The following is a 13,999-nucleotide window of genomic DNA, read 5'->3' as shown; positions in this document are numbered from 1 at the left end:
GCCAGTATGCAAAGAACCATAAGTCAGCAATAGTGTACAGGCTAAAACAATAGGCTCTCAATCGGGAAGAATAGCAAAAACAACCTCCATGTTCTGAATGGTTTGTTTTCAGATAAAACCATTATGCATTCTGTACAAGCATACATATGCATATGGATGTGTATGTCTGTATATAATATAATGGACATAAAGAGATAGCATTAATCAGAAACCTGAATTTGGCAAGGAGGATATATTTGTTAATATCATGCTTTGATATCAAAGTAGTAGAGCATGCAAAAGCTCTTAGGTTCAGATTTCCAGATAGGGATGTAACTGACTTCTGCTTGAGCATGGAAGGCAAGACAATACTAAGCTAGATGGAAAATTGGTTTAGCTCAGAATAAAGTGCCTTCCTGTGTTCTCATGAGACACTGTAAATCCTTAAAATTCTCTAGTACTACAAGCCTTGTATAATTTGTTCCATATTGAACTCCTTAGATATTATTGTTATGATATAAATAAACTAGTGATTATGGCCTCCACTTTATGGTTGTGAAATACAGACCATTCTAATCTGAAGCACTGTGAATTGCCATTGCATTCTCACTTTAGCCTCTCCACCTGCTCTCTCTGTGGCATGCAACACTCAAAAAAGAATCTCCATAGTGACACACACTATATAGCTACCATGCAGTGGCTTCCCATATGGTGCTTGTAACTCATTGGTCTGACTTGTATCAAGCAGTGACTCTATATTAAGTGTTTGGATAAATATATCTCATCTGAGGCTTCATACCTGGTGGCAAAATATGACCAAGGGAAGCCAATATGCCCAAGCTTTTGCTGCACACCACACATCACCATGTTAATGGTGTAGAAGAACACCTGCCAATCCTATATTCGTGCTAAGAACATAGGAAAAGCCCTGCATCCTGTTCCCACAGTGGCCTGTGCAAAGCCCACTAGCAGGCCAGGCAACCTGACAGCACTCTCCCTGCTTGTGCTCTCCAGCAACTCATGCTACTAAATCTCTGTCCCTCCCCCAAGCTAGCATTTGTTTCTTTTGCTACTCAACAATCTGCTATGCACACATTTTATCTACCTTGTCTCCACTGTCATTCTGTTAGCCTTTAAAATAATTAAGAGATTTTGTTAATGGAATGCTGTGGCAAGATAATAGTCCCTTGCTACTAGATAAAATGTCAATTTGACATTTATTTTCTAAGCAGGAGGCAAGGATCTGGTAACAGTCTCCTGAGCTATTAATTTTGTTTCTGTTAAAGATCCATTGTCTCCACCCATGAACTATGAAATCATATATATATATTGGCCCCATTATCTGCTTGCATTTTATGAAGCACAGTTGCATTTTGCAAATTTCACCTTTCTCGTGAGAAAGGAAAGCTCTTGCTTACTTCAGCCATTAGCTCATACCTCATACCAGCAGCTTATTAAAGTAATATTTCACATAGCTCTGGGTTTTGGTTTTAAAAAAGTTTTCCAAGCACTCAGAATGGTCTTCAGACGGATTGTTCCTACTGCCTCTTTTACATGTTTGATTTTAGTGCAATCAGTAATGTTCAGAATTTCCTCTGTTGTATTAATTAAAGGAAAGCTGCCTGTTCTGAAGCTGAGTATAGGGGGCAAGGAATCTTTTCATATAGTGGCAGTGTTGCTGTTTCCTTCATCTCCCCATCCCATGTGACCAAAATCCAAATTAAACTTGTGATGTTTTGTATTTTGCAAGTATTGCTGAATCTTAGTATTGAAAAAGAGCTTCACAGACCACCTAACCCTGTCCCTATAGAATGGTAGAATATTTTATATATAAAACAATTAACCATAGGCTTACTATAAATGAGAAGGGAGTCATAAAGTGTCTACATTAAGAAACTACAGTGGTACCTCGGGTTACAGATGCTTCAGGTTACATATGCTTCAGGTTACAGACTCCACTAACCCAGAAATAGTACCTCAGGTTAAGAACTTTGCTTCAGGATGAGAACACAAATCACGCGGCAGCAGTGGGAGGCCCCATTAGCTAAAGTGGTACCTCAGGTTAAGAACAATTTCAGGTTAAGAATGGACCTCCAGAACGAATTAAGTTCTTAACCCGAGGTACCACTGTACTTGCCTTGCACCCCTGTATGGCTTCTAACCAACAGGAGGATCCTTCATAGCTGTAGCTTCTTTCTAGCATTTCCTGCTCTCCAAAACCTCCATTTGTTGCTATAGCCTGTGAAGACTGTTTACTAGGTGGGATTCAGTTGAAGATGAAGTAGACTTCAGGGATAGTCCCAGAACTGCAGAAACTCCCTCCCTCAAGTTGTGTCTTGCCCCAACTGCACAGGCGTTTAGGTGAGCGCTAAAGACCTTCTTCTTCAATGCTGCCTTTTATTGAGTCATAATTAACTGAGGTGCTACAGAGCAGCTTAGTAATTATTCCTGTATGCTTGCTAATGTGGCTGTTAAATCTTTTTATCTTGCCCTGCTCACGTGTGAATGTCGTTTTGTTGTAGCTCTAAAAAGCAACTAAAATATTTTAAATACATGGATAGATGTATAGATAATTGCATAACTTCTAACCTATGAGCTGGAGAAAGCCTTTTAGGCCATGTAATGTCCAACCCTTTCTGGATGCAGGAAATCTGGAGCTTCTGCATTCCCAACCCATGGCTGCTGAAACTCTGCTTGAAAAATTCTCCATTGAGGAAGAGCTTAACAACCCTCTAGGTGTTTGGTTCCATTATCAAATTTCTCTTCCTGGGTAACTGAAGTGTGTTAGATCTAGTTCTGCTTTCTGCAGCAGCAAAGAACAAATCTTTGCCCTCTACCATGAAATAGACAGTCAGGGTTCTCTTCTCCTAGCTACAGTTCCTTCAACATCTCCTCATGGAGATTCTTTTCCATATCACTGGCCAACGTCATTGCCCTCCTCTGATTCTGTTCCAATTTGCCTGTATCAAATTGGGCTGTTCATAAATTAAGAGGGGCAAGTCTAGAAGATTATGCCCATTATAAAAACCAGAATTTGGCCTGGTTTGTAGCCAAGTTTACCATGCCAGGAAACGAAAGGGGAGATGAAATATAACATAGAATGCAAGTTGACAGAATGAAGACAATAGGAGCAAAATCAGAGAAGGAGGAGAGAAAAAAAGAGGTGACAATGATTGGAAAGAGTGGGATAAACTTGGGAAATGCTATAAAGGTGGTTAAGCCTTTTGTCTGCAAAGTTTGAAAGGGGAACACAATTATTTTTGACAGGCGTTGCTTTCATTTTTGCGATGAATTTTGAAAGCATTATTGGCATTAGCTCTGATCATTGGCATTTTTTATATGAATGTCTAAAACTTGATTCAGATAGAGACATTGCTGCTATTACTGTATGTGTGGTGTGACTTAAACCCTTGGAATTAGCAACCGAACAATAAATGCCCTGCTTCGTTAAACTAATGTTATTATTAGTGGAAATAACTGTAATTTCTTGAGGAAATAAAGCCAGCCAGGAGCTGTTAATTACTTGTTAAGAGTTCATTTATATGCTGGATTGGCTACAGAAGTGTGGAATTTTTTTTGGAGAAAAACGTTTTTTAAGGTAGTAAAATCCTGTCAGATCCACTAGGTGGCATATGATGACCATGGTTAATACATTATACTGCCACAAAACCTCCCATTCATGTCATAAATAAAGACCAGCATTATTAATTTATACCATTGCATCCACTCTGCCCCCAATATTTGTTTAGCCAGCTGTTTCCTCTAATCCTGCTTAAGCACCATTGACTAAAATTCCAAATACATTTGGGGTGGGGTTCCCTCCCCCCCAAAAGAACATTTTGTTACCTACAAATTACAAGCGGCCTTTTCAAGCACATGCCTGCATGTAGCAGTTGCAAGCTGTGAAGCCAGAATGTCTAACAATTCCTTAGTAGAAACACAAAAGGTTTGTGAGCTGAAAATGATTCAATTAAACACCTTACAAAATTGAAAAGGATTTTAAACATATATTTTGACAGACAATATTTCTGATTTTCAAATGTCAAATAAATAAAAAGTGAATCTACTTTCAGTGTTTTAAGGCATTTTAATTGTCACTTGAGCAGAAAGGCAAATATTATTGCAGATGCTTTTAATTCTTCCCATGGCTTGCAAGCCAACTCTGAACAATCTTCAGGTCTTTGATCCTAGTGATACATACAGGAAGAAAGCTTCACTGAACTGTTGGAAAGTGGGGAGAAGACAATCTGGAAGCTATGTTGTGCAAGTGGATTTCCACTGCACAAGTGAATGGACATCACTGAATGCCCCCCCCCCATGGATTTTTGGCACAACATCATTATTTTCATCAGAGCTTATTTTCATCATAGAGAATTCAGGACCAAAACTTTAAAAGGCACAATAGCATGAACAACAAAAGGTTTGTGTGCCATTTTTCTCCTTTTACAATTGTACTCTTAAGTAGAGCTTGTTCCAAGTACTGACTACTCAGTCTTGTGACTTAGAAATGAGCTACATTATTGGTATGTTTAGAAGGCTATAGAATAAGTTGCCAGTCAAGGTAGGACTCAAAACGTAACCCATGTAACAGACTAGTCAGTCTAGAAGCAGAATATTGTCTATACAGCAGAATCTTTCAGGGTATAGAACAGGATGCAGAAAATTTGAAACAAGTCATCTTAGGGCAAAATGTGTATTTCCACCTGCCTGCCTGCCTCCCCATTAAAGTAGGGGCAGCCCCCACATTAATAGGGAGACATGCGGGTGCAAATCCACCTTTTGCCCTAGTGGACCTTTCCCCCTTTAAATGCAGGGTTTTCCAAATCCACAGAAAGCCTGAAATGGACACAATAGAAAACCCTGCATTTAAATGGGGGTGGGGAGACAAGGTCTGGTGCAACACTGGGATGGGGAGAAGATGATGTGGATGCTCCAACATTAATGAAAAAATGGTGTGGACAAACCATCAGACTGTGAAGCCCAGATTCCACATACTGCTTTTATTGCCAATACACCCCTTTCCCCTGGTGTTCCATCTCCTTCGGCCACCATCTTCCACCACATACTTCCTAGACACTAGTTGTAATAATAGCGTTTGTAGTTTAGATATACTCTTTTAGTGTTAAGAAGTTGGTAATCTGATGACAGGTCATGTGGACGAGAAGTGTGGAACAAGCACAGTTCTCCCACTGGTGGCTATAGGTTTGGGGGTTGTTGGTTTTTTTTTAACCTTCTCACAGCAGACAAGAGGTAAGCAAGCACATGCATGCATTTTCGTTCTTCTGAACAAGAAGTATTTTCCTACACACTGGAAAACTGATGACATGTACAATTATTCTGGTCTATACACTTGTGCACAGACACCCAGTTATGATTTTCTGATAAGCATTTATGAATCATTGCACTGGAAAAATTAACACATGGTGTGGTTTTCAGAGTCACAAAAGGCCAATGCCAGAAGCTGTCAAGTTCTGGCAAGAGTCCAGAGACTCATTAAAGAGTTTGGGGGCCCACAAACTTGCTTACAAGGTTTTCCTCCCAGCAGCTGAGGAGAAAAGTCATCTTCATGTGTTCCCTACACATTGAAGACTATTTAGAATGCAGAATTACTGTTTGGAGCATTGCTGGAATGAGGTGCCTCCCTCCCCATGATCTACAACACAGCCCTAATGTATCCAAGCAACTGCTGCTCTTCCTCATGTTCCTCTTGGTGCATTTGAGGAACCTACAGTACTTCAAGGAAAAGGAAGGAGTGGTTCTTTTTTCTTGCCTCCTTTTAACTGTTTTGATTACTCTTTTCCACTCCAAGCACTCCCCCACCTACCCAGTTTTTTGCGTATTCCCTCTGTCAGGTGATGATGTGGTTGGATAGGACAGGAGTGATGTTCACCAGCACAGGTGTGGTCTGTGGTCTCCTAGTGTGAATTTAGGTTGGGGTTGGTTATGACTAACATTGGGAAGTGTGACTAATGCTATGGCGACACCCTGTTAGAGAAATGTTAAATGAGAAACAGAACAGGCAACTCTGCATCACCTTTGCACACACTGAGGATGAGGAATGGTTGGCAAAGCCAATAGGCTGACTGTTAAGTTTTTGTACCCCTGATGGGCCCACCAAATGAAATTCAGCTTTAACTTTTTCCTGGTTCAGGGTCCAACCAACCTGGTCAGGCCCTGCTATAAGAGAAAGTGAGACTAAGCCTATGAGCATCATGTCTCACATGCCATTTTATAACCATGGCTCAGCTTTCTAACCCACCCAATAAAGAGTGCTTCCATGAAGTGTCCTTAAAATACTAGTGTTGGTCCAATCACTTATAAGCTCAAATTCCACCAAACTATGGCTTACTATTAGATTTCTACTTTATGGGCCAAGTTCTGTCTACACTAATTAGTATTCTTTACATTATTTGTCACCCTAAGTTTGAGTACCATTGAACTGATTCCATTAGAATAGGACACTATTGTTTACATTACTTATCTTCTCATGAACTTCTGGTTCTTCTTTTTACCATTTTAAAATCTTCTTTCCTGAATCAGAATATAGATACAGTGGGGCTAAATTGCTACTTTACAACAACAAGGTCTCTCCCGCCCCCCGACCCACTTTTTAAAAAACTTCATATTCAATGTAAACTTTTTGGGCATTAAGGCTAATTAGAAAGACAATCCTCTTGGCACCTATGTACCACACAGAGCAGATGTTTCTTCATTGCACCACTGAAGGTTTTAGAACTTGTTTCTTTGAAGGAGGCATTTCTTCAATACTGAATTTGAGCTTGTTGTTTTATTTTGCAAGGCTTGTCAGTTTAAGAGTATGCATTGCAGTTTAATAGTTCTTGCTCACTGAACTGAAGCGAGCTGGGCCATCAGATGCTGGCTGAATATCAGCCTCCACTAACAACACAAAACTTATCCCCGCTAACATCTTAAGCTTATTTCCTCATCACCTGGATGTGGATCATTGCTAAGATAAATGGGGTGGGGGGAATCCAGGGAATTTTACTTTGCGTCCTGCTTCAGCACTTTTGGAAAGAAATGTGCTGGAATAGAAACCCCACCTACTATTCAAACATTGGACGAGTTCCACTCTCTAATTCTGCCTTCCTAGTCTCCCACCCCAGCTCAGTACAGCAAAACTAAGAGTCAGTGCGACTTGGAGAGTAACACCCACTTACCTTCATGCTTAGAATTAAGCACTTTCAAAATGTGCTGGTTTCAATGGAAGAGTTGGTCAAATTCTTGAAACTAGTGCAACTGTAAAAAGACACTTAACTTTGCTGAAATGTGCCCTTTTGGTGCTGTTGGGCATTACTGAAGGAGTTTCAAGAATGCACAAAAAAAAATGTAATGCATTTGCAAATCTGAAAGTGCTAAATATATTGAGCTAAAGAGATCTCATGCATCTAGACCTGGCTTAAATTTTACTCCATTTTAATAGCTCATTGTCTCAGCCTGGAACTTTCTTAATATGCAAAAAAACCCTGACTTTTGAGAATATAGTTATTTGAATGGCACAATAATAACAACCAATTCCTTCATCCTCTGGGAATGTGCATTACAAGGCACATTGCATCACATCATATATAATTTGTCCAGAGCAGAATAACTGAAGCTCTCATTTTGCTACCACCTTCTTGCTTTTTACTCTCACTAAAAGTGTTTGCAAATTGAAAATATTAAACTCACTGTTATTAACTTTTCCATTAAGCTCTTATCACAGAGTGTAACATATGTGTTTCATTTCATGTAATTCTTTTTTTTTTTCAACTGATGTTTAGAATTCGGGAAAACTATGTTGGGATTTATTTGATCTTTATAACAACCCATTGAAACTATATACATGCCTTTTCCACTTTGAAAAACCCAACCAACAACATATGTGGACTTTCTAGAGATTATAATCATACATACATTAATCTCATTTACACATTGTTTGCTGTATAACACACTACTGATTCCAAGACCTGCATCTACCCAACTCTTGCAAAACTGTCAGTTTTGGAATGTGTGTTTCGGATTATTATTACCATGAAAGTAAAGCAACAGCAACAAATACTTTTTTAGGGTTCTTGAGTCTACTACTATCATCCAATAACAGCCTTTTGATAATTTATTTAAGTTTCGGTCATAAGTAACTCAGTGCTGGAAAAATATGCAACACATTTGGGACTAAACCATCCTGCCATTTTAATGTGTTGCGGACAAATACACTGTGGAGGCTACAGTCATCCCTAAAGGGCAAGGGAGGATGGCACTTGCTAGAAGTGTAAACTTCTTCATGCCCCTTTCATCCTTTTCGTGCATGTTCAGGAAAGGTACTTATCCATGCATCCCTTCCTTCTCCCGTGAAATGCTGCCAACTGAAGGGGGCTAACTCATCTTGGTGAGAAACCAAGCCAGGGACTTCCACTCCTTGAAAGCTTTTCACTCACAGGAGGATTGTCATGCAATATAATTTATTCACCCAGATTAATTACCTCTTGTACTGAGGTACAAGATCACCCTATCGTACTGGCATGAATGGAAATCCCCCTTCCCCCAGTGTGGAAAATGAAGCAGAGAGTGGTGGCTCTTCTAGACTCAGGGGTCCCAGCCAGGTGTGAAATTATGCATGTTCCTTCAGAGATGTGAAAGGTCACTAGGGTTCCTGTTTCTTTCCTTCCATTCTGCCTCCTTACATGTCCATCACTCGGTGGGCTGCCCTTGGTTCCTCTTGCTGAACCAAGATGCTCAAATTATTTTAGCCCTTGCTTTAGGAAGTTTACAATTCCTGTTGCTTCCCATTGCTGTCGCTGTGGTAATAAACGTGGTCAATGTGAGCAGTGGCAACGGCTAATCATATTTGATACCCCATTTTCATCTCTCAACACTACTTGAGATTCCACAGAAGGCTATCCTACGCAGGGGCATAGAACTGTGGTTGGACTCATAGAACTGTGGAGTTGGAGGGAACCCAGAGGATCATCTAGTTCAACCCCACACAATGCTGTCATCCATCAGCCTCCAGCCAGCATGACCAATGCTCAGAGATGATGGGAGCTATAGCCCAACATCATATAGATGACCACTGGTTCCCCAGCCCTGAAATACAGGTTTGTCTAGTGGTAAAGATTTCCCCAGCACAGAACTGAGGCGAGTTGCATCTGTTTAATTCCTGCCTGCCTTTGTATCTGTCAAAAGCCAGAGGAGCTGTCAGAAGGGGCGGGCGGGATGGCAACCCCTATTCCCTGAGCGCTCCACGCTTCACACCAACGGAGAAAAGTTGGTTCCAAGTCCTCCCTCACACGAAGTTCGAGCATTCCCAGGAAAACTGGCGCCTTCAGATTATGCTCTATTGGTTGAGAGCAGCTCGACGGGACTCCCACCCTCTCTCCCCACCTTTTCCTCTCTCTCTTTCTCTCTCTCTCTCTTTACCTTTCTCAAAGCTCCAAAGCGAAGATGCCTCCCCTCAAAAAAGCAAAATAAAGTCTCGCGACGTTGGTCCCTGAGCGCGGCGGGCTCTGCGACGGCCGCTCGCCTGGCGTCGTTTCTGCGCGCGCTCTGGCTCGCGCGCGGGGAGGCTGTGAGGGCGAAAGTCCCGATCCAGGCGAGAGGAGCGCGTGAGGCGGGAGAGCGAGCGAGCGAGCGCCACTCTCGGTCGAGAAGGCACCACGTCAGACGTGAAGGACGTTCCCCAGAAAGCTCGGCGTGAGCTCCGTTCAAAACCTCAGGAGCGAAGGGGAAGAAAAGTCGAAAGCAAAACACACACACGGAGAGAGACACCCACAGAGTGTCCGGCGCAACAGCGTCTCTTCACACAGTGGCCTCTTGTCCCTTCTGCCCCCGTGTCCTGACTGACGCCCTCGCCACTTACCTCAGGGTCTCGCTAGGTGCCCTGCCCTCTTGGCTCCGCCGCTTCACAACTCCCCTCACGCCACCCGCGCCCACGCCCCGGCTTTGCCCAGCGAGTGGAACAAGTTGTCAAGAGTTTCCCTGTGTGAAGGGATCGCGGCGGGGCGAAGGACCGACACCTTCTCAGGAACACGATACTCCGTGGGCTCTGCCCTCCTCCTGTCGCCCCCACCCCCTTCCCCCTCTTCTTGGGATGGTGTCTTGGAGCAGATCAAGAGCGGGGGGGAAGGAAGAGGGGAGGGAGGAAAAACGCCGAGGAAATTCTAAGAACTAACCGAATCCCGTTGGCTTACCCAGCGAGTCTCCCAGCAGCTGGCCCCACACAGGAACATGTAGGATTAAGGGCGCGTGCGATCCCTATTTGGGGAAATCGCTGGCAAACTTTAGCCCTGAACTTCAGTTGGTTGCATCCTTGGATCATCAAGCATGGGAACTATTCTTTGTGCTGTAGAGATCCCTGGTCAAGATCAGGAGCCTGAAATCACAAGACATGTTCCCACCACATATATTACGCTAATAATGAGCAAAGGAGGGTAACAGAACCCTGGTAATATCTAACATGAGGATTTAGTGCTGCTAGGGCTGGGGGAGCAAGTATGCATATCACCCACAGGATGAGGTCCTTGCCAAAATGCTGCCCCGTATAATGTTCCCATTTAATCTCGATTTAGCATTTCACCTATAAGTAACAACACCTGTGGGAATGGTAAACCCAGATTAAATTGGGGAAGGGAATGGTCATTTTCATAAGATTGATGCTGGGGAAAAATTGCCTCCATGAACAACATCAAATCTCCAATAATCTGTTGCATAGTAGTGACCTAAACCGAGATATGAATTAGCTAGGCTTTGCATGGCTTGCTTCCCTTTCCCCTGAACCTGGCAATTTGAAAAAAAACCTGGGCTGTGTCATCTTGACAGTGGGAGAAAAATATTGCATTTTCCGATTCACTGGCGGTGCTTGCAGATGACCTCATGGATATGGTACATGGCTCATGCCTAGTTATAAATCCAAGCTTTTGGAAATGTTCAAAAAGCAAAATAATGTGTTTGGGATGCCTTTTTACCACCCTCACCCCACTGGGCTGTGGAAGTGAATGAGTCTTGATCCCAGCATCTGTAACACATGCCCCATCAAGGCCCAACAAAAGTGACTGAATAATAATAATAATAAATGTTTGGACTGTCATAGCTAAATGCAAACCCTTACCCTTGCCCTCTGGAGTTCCCCTTTCTAAACTCCCACCTTCTGTTTGCTTAGGTGCCACATATCTGCTGCCATGGTGCAGCCTTGAGACATCATTTCTCTGCAGGAAGAGGCATGGCACTATGGTAGAATAAGCTATTTATAATGTGTTCTGTACTGTCTGGGTATGAATATGTGCTACTCCTGTTTGGCCACAAACATAAATGATCTTGCCAGATCCAGCAGCAATATTTTGGTCACAAACAACTAGTTTACTTGAACAAAAAGCGTTCTTTAGTAAGCTACAGGTACATATTGAGTTTGTGTTTGAAATGTCCATATATAGCTGTAGATGTAATAAGTTCTGCTGACTCACACCCCAATGCCAAACACGCTAGGAACATTCCCAAAAGGGTTAGCTGCAACTAAGTCTTACTGAAAGTGGTACAAAGGGTCCTTGTCAGGACTAAGAGGTGTGGAGAGATAATTTCAGCAGTGAGCCCACTGTGCAAAAACATATCACGTACTGAACACATGCACCATCCTCTCCAACAGAGCAAGCTAAGTGGAAACCTGTTATGCTTTCCAGCAGATGCTGATTTTGTTCAGTGATGATTGGCTAGTCTTTGAGTTGCTCAGTGTTGATTGGTTAACCTTTGTGTCATTCACAAAGTGGACCCCCCCCATCGCCTCCCCCATCTTTGGTTTAGAGCAACACATTGCTGATTGATTGACTGGCTGCTGCATCAATCTTAAAAGCAACTTTCCCCATCCCCAAATAAAAGTGGAACAAAAAATGTTTGGGGTTTTTTTAATGAATAACTCACAGAGATGAGGAAGCAAGGGTTTTGCAGAATAAACGCACCACCCAAATATTGGAGGGAGGGTAGAGAAGAGGCAGTATCACGTCCAGTGCTTTTACTTATATCATTACAGAAGAAACCTTACAGCAGAAAAAATACAGATACTCCTGTTTTAGAATATGTTTGTATGCCACTGATTTCAGTAGGGCAGCCACTTCACACACAATGTTTTCAAGATACAGTATACACAAAAGTGTTTTAGTGTACACCTAATCATGACTGCAACAAATACGTGTTTGCAAAGATGTATCATAGAGCTATGCTAACCAAGAAATTCAAATTGACTGTGACTTCCCATCAAATGCATGCTGGGTGGCAAACCTAATTTTGCTGCTTGTCATGTATAAAATACTTGTAGACCCTATTAAATTTTGCTGGATTGTTCCATTATTCGGAGTGTGAACAAACTGTTGGTAAGAAAGACAAACAGTCCGGGTTGGTATTGGAGTCTTATCTTCAATTCCAGAGAATAGCACTGAGGATGTGTGTTTGACCTTATGACTGCTATCTGGTGGGATCCCATAAGGTTCCATCTTGTCTTCTGGGCCTTTGAACACATTGGGAGTTCGGAGTGGTCACCAGGAGATGTGGGGTGAGACATTATCAACATGTCTCAGGTGGTGGGTACAGGTGAGATCAACTTCTACTACATGCTACCTGATTATGGTGCACCTCTCCAGGCAAGGTTTGCTGCCTGCTCTTCTACTTTGCCTCACTCTGAGTAAGGTCCCTGGAGAGAAGGTATCATTTTTTCTCTTTTTAAAAGCATTTCTTGCCACCTTGCCCAGAATGCCTGGCTCTGAAAAAGGAATCCTGTGTCTCTTTCTCAGAGCAAGGTGAGACGGGCACACGGTGGTGGCAGAGAAGCCACTACCACAATCACTGCTAATGCAGCAGCCAAGTTTTACTTTTATTTTAAAGTAAGAGAGGAGGAAAGCATTCAGGTAATGAAAAGTTGGTGAGTCATCTGCTCCTTGGCAGGTGTTGAGGAGGATCCAGTCATGTTTACCAAGAGTTTGTTCCTACAAACAAAAAGTACAGGCTCACACTCCAGCTATTTAGTGAATGAGAAGACACTTCACCAAGGGGGTGGGATCCATGCATTTCTACCATTTTTGGTAACCACCTCAAATTTGTGCTTGCCCAAAGCCATGCACCTCCCTGAATGAGAATGCACCTCCCTCAACATAATACTGAGCTTTAGAAAAACCTAGAATGCCTTTTGAGTCCCAGGGCTAGTATAAAGCTGAAACAGCACCTCTCCTGCTGAATTCTGACATAGGGATAGACAGGAAGTCCCTCCCTGTCTTGTCCAGTCCAGAATCTCTAGTACTTCTGAGGCCAGCACAACCATGGGGGTCTCTCTACTGGGGGTGGGGAGGGCCCTGTCCCTGTTGTGCTTGCTCTAGAAAAACTCGAGAGAGTCAAGACATTTCTTTGGGGACATTTCTTAGTCCCCAGGCTAAGCTAGTCCTTCTACGCAATCCTTCTGGTTAAACTGTGGGCTTTTCCAAATACAACCGGCTTCCCTCCAAAATAAGACTTTTTGCAATGAGGAAAGTGATGGGAGAAATGCCGGAAAGTGATGGGAGAAATGCCGGAAAGTGTGTGGGATAAGAATTGCTGGACATTGCAAACAAACCAGGACGAGTGCTCCATAAACCACCGGCATTGGGTAACCTCCCCACAAACGTCGTTCAAGAAAGTCTGGATGAATCCTCGATCAACAGATCATCTGGGAACAACCTTTGCCTATTAGTCAGGCTGCAATCCTATATCCACTTACCCGGGAGTAAGCCCCATATTACACAGCAGAACTTACTGCGCTGTAGAGATTGGTATGTTTAACCTGGTTTGCTTCATCTGCCTACCAATTGCAGCCCCAATAAAGAGAAATGCTTTGATCCTACTGATGGCTTGTGTGTGCATGCTAACAATAACATTTATTATATGCCACCCATCTGACTGGGTTGCCCCTGCCACTCTGGGCAGCTCCCAGAAATATTTAAAAACAAAAGAAAGCATCAAACATGGAAAAAACTTCCCTATAGAAGGCTCCCTTCAGACGTCTTCTAAA

At 42.6% G+C, this 13,999-nt stretch overlaps 1 protein-coding gene across 3 annotated transcripts in view; it reads right to left on the bottom strand.

Moving 5' to 3' along the window:
- HAPLN1 (hyaluronan and proteoglycan link protein 1) overlaps positions 1-10,005 on the bottom strand; it is a 60,471-nt gene extending 50,466 nt beyond the window's left edge. Inside the window, exons 1-2 of one of the 3 annotated variants that reach the window (XM_081930261.1) lie at positions 9,836-10,005; positions 9,397-9,687 (exon numbers count right to left, since the gene is read on the bottom strand). The gene's annotated coding sequence lies outside the window, so the exon portion shown is untranslated. Of the gene's footprint in view, positions 1-9,396; positions 9,775-9,835 lie in introns of those variants that run through there. The other 2 variants (XM_081930264.1, XM_081930262.1) reach the window with 2 other exon arrangements.
- Between the last annotated feature and the right edge of the window lie 3,994 nt (positions 10,006-13,999).

This window comes from Podarcis melisellensis (genome assembly GCF_964234715.1).
Source record: "Podarcis melisellensis genome assembly, chromosome: 11".
Taxonomy (NCBI): domain Eukaryota; kingdom Metazoa; phylum Chordata; class Lepidosauria; order Squamata; family Lacertidae; genus Podarcis; species Podarcis melisellensis.
The sequence above is the reverse complement of the archived record's forward strand: the minus strand, read 5'-3'. Positions and strand labels throughout refer to the sequence as shown.